At 40.1% G+C, this 3,283-nt stretch overlaps 1 long non-coding RNA gene across 2 annotated transcripts; it reads left to right on the forward strand.

Annotated features, from left to right (window-relative positions):
• Window positions 1-1,490: 1,490 nt before the first annotated feature.
• LOC309880186 lies at window positions 1,491-2,841 on the forward strand. Of its 2 annotated transcripts, XR_014317906.1 has the most exons (3): window positions 1,491-1,535; window positions 1,618-1,670; window positions 2,540-2,841. It is a non-coding gene; the product is annotated as an uncharacterized lncRNA (long non-coding RNA). The 2 variants fall into 2 exon arrangements; XR_014317907.1 differs by lacking the exon at window positions 1,491-1,535 and having other exon boundaries at window positions 1,581-1,670.
• The last annotated feature ends 442 nt before the right edge of the window (window positions 2,842-3,283 follow it).

The raw sequence follows: 3,283 nt of genomic DNA on the forward strand, positions 1-3,283 counted from the left end.
CAAGATTTAGCAATGCACACCTACAGTAATCATGACACACAAACATTTTTGTCCTTCCTGTCAGAATGAAGCAATGCAAAGAACCTGATTTAATTTCTCTGGGTTTCAGACAGCTGTGGATGAGAACTAATTTATGGTCAGGTTTTGAAATCATGCCAGCAGGAGCTTGCTTTTCAAACCAATGCTCCAGTATACTGTTAGGAAGGTCACATATCTCATGTCATCATTTGATGGGAACCTTGTCAGGAGGTCTCCTCCTCTCCTGTTACAGCTGTCCTTGTGAAATAGCAAACATTTTCTGGTCATTATGTACTCTGTGAATTATTTATTTAAAAGCTTATTTACAGAAAACTCAGGGATCCACTTTCTTAACACTACAGCCCTAGAGGTTGAGTCAAATCATGTCTGTTAAAAAAAAAAACACCTCAGTATACAAATCTGAGTGGTTTTTAACAATTTCAAAATGATAAATTAATTTTACATTAAAAAAAAAATAAAAAGAAAATAATAAATATCAAGCCCACAAGGGATTCTTCTTTATAAATCCTTTGCTTTTGAAAAGATAAAAGAAAAATTAAAAATTGCAATTTTTTTTCCCTAACATTTTTCCTAACAGGACAGCTTTCTAGCTCCCAAGAATTTCTTTTTTACCCATCTTCAAATGAGACTAATATAAGCTGGGGTTTTCCTTTGTAAGTTATTCATCCTGCTGATAGACAGCAGAGGCTGTCTGTTCATGAATGATTTCAGGTAACACAAACCAGCTCTGGTGTTGAAAGAAGCTGTCTACCTTCCCCACCTTCCAGCTACTTGCTTTCATCCCACCACTTCCCTTCCCTTGTGTTTCCAGAGATGTTTTTTGTGGTCACCCGGAGATCCGGCTATGCTGTAACAAGGGGAAAACCAAAGAAAGTTGGTAGACCATTCATGAAAAAACATCCCAGTGCTGGGAGGGCCAGCAACAGGGCTGAGCACAGTGGTTCTGCTGTGCCAGTCAGGCACCAGCCCCAAGGCTGGTGTTCACCCCATTGACGTAGGTGTGGTACAGGAAAGGGCATCAAAATTGACCTGGGGGGGACGCTCAAACAGGGACCCCTTCAACTGGGATTTGGACTCCAAATTTACTTCTGGTGCCCAGCTGCCTGCAGCACAGGACGGGAATGCTTACATAGGTAGCATATTGTGAGAACTACCCAAAAAAGGTACAGTGAATATTTTTTGCTTGTGGTGTGATTTGAGACATGACGTAGCACAGCAAGCTTCCAGGACAAAGAATGTGATCCGAGTAGGTATCTGATATAATTAAGGATGTATGACTTAAGTACCAGCTCATGGCAGCAGTCTGAAGTGTTTCCATTGGACTGAGATACAACATTGTGGTTTTGCTTCCCATCTAGGGAATTGCAATATGTGCTAAAAATACTGTTGAGCACATGGAAATACAGAGTGTTATCACATGTGGAGGGGGAGAGGGAATGTCAGTCCCAGTAGAAGCACCCACTGAAGAGGGACAACTTAGCACCGAACACTTTAAGGTGAGCCTTTTTTTTGTTGCCAGCAAGGTAAGCTGGGACTAGGTTGCCATTTTTATCCCTCCCTCTCCTTTGTCCCTCACAGGATGATACATGATCTGTTTGGAAGCGAGTCATAAGTAAATAAAACACATAAAGGTAAGCATGTGCACCACATTAAATCTCAGTTTTCTGCCATACATTTTATTTCTGTAACTACTGAGGATGTTGCTTTCCTCCCTGTGTTTTGTCACAGGAGAAGTCTTTTATTATTTAGCTGTATATAAAGTCACTCATCTCTGGAGAAAACATGGAAGGAGATGCTTGATATACCAGGACTGCAGTGACTACTGCTCTCCTCCAGCCTGTGATGTGCCCTGGCTCTGCTATCCCAACTCTGGGTGGCACACAATGACTGTGATTTAAGAGAGCAGCCAGAAAAGAAGGGTTGTTCTGACAACCTTTTTAGAAAAGGTATCCATGACCCTTTTTGAAATGCTGATTACAGAGAGCAGCAGCCACTGAATTATTTAAATTGCTACATTCAGGTTCCACAGTCATATAATCAGAAGAGAGGGAGCAGAGAAATTTATACGCAGAGTTACTTGTGAAGGACAATAAGGTAATAAACAAAATGTTCTGGATAAATAACAAATTAACCAATGTGATTAGATTTCAGCCTTAGAGAGCTATAGAACCAATTCCTGCCCATTTTACTCATATGAATAGTTTCATTAAGAGCAATCTGCTTCTTAGTAAATTGCCAGTTACAATAAAAACAATTAAACTTATTGCTTTACTTCGTTATTGTTCTTCATTTTAATAATTCTAGTCATAACCCTTAAAACTTGTGATTTTACACTCCCGTGTTGCAACATACACTTCAAGCTACTCTGCTAAACCCCTTGGTATCCCAGTTCTGTAGGACCGTGAATTTGGCACCCACAGAAGAGGTAGAGCACAAGTAAATACATCCAGGACAGGTGCATGAGGGGGATGATGCAACCATCTATTCCCTCTGCCCACAGGAGTAACACAGCCCTGCAGAGCCATGAGGGTGGATCCAGAAGGTGGGACTCCAGTGAATTCCATGCCAAAATGTTGACAGCATCTGATGCACACGAGAGGTATGCTGAGTACCCAGAACTGCCTGTCCCGCTGAACATAATACTGTGCGGACACCAGCGGGGATAGATTTGAACACAGTAATCATTTATTTGGCATAAAAACAAGACTTATAAATGTATCTGAAAGGTGCATTCCCAAAATCAACAGTCCAAACCCACACAACAATAAAGGTTTTGTAACCTTAATAATGAATTTTGAGAAATTAGTCTCCCTTTTCTTATACCATGAATAGCAATATTAGTAAAGTACTAAGTGATTTTTTTAAAATATTACCTTTTTTTTTTGTGTCACATTTTTATATTTACAATGACTTTTTATGCTACACAGAGCAAGAGGTGGCTATGTATGTATTGGTTAAGAGCAATGAGTTTTCTTCAAAAGAGGTGTTTTCCTTTCCTTTCCTCTCCTATTTAAATCTACTCAGGTGAGTAGCTAGCTTAAAAATCATGATCTTTAATATGTGTGTGTACAACACTTACAAAAACCTGAGAAGATGAGTTGGCAGAATTTCCTATGATCTTGTGGGTAACACATCATCCCTAAACAACAGCACATTTAGGAAGTAGCTGCAAGTATTTCCTTCTGCCTCTGAGAGGTGACACTCTAGAAGCCTCTTTTGTGCCCCTTCTTCTCAGCAGCATTGC

The sequence above is a fragment of the Aythya marila genome (assembly GCF_965140915.1).
Source record: "Aythya marila genome assembly, chromosome: 7".
Taxonomy (NCBI): domain Eukaryota; kingdom Metazoa; phylum Chordata; class Aves; order Anseriformes; family Anatidae; genus Aythya; species Aythya marila.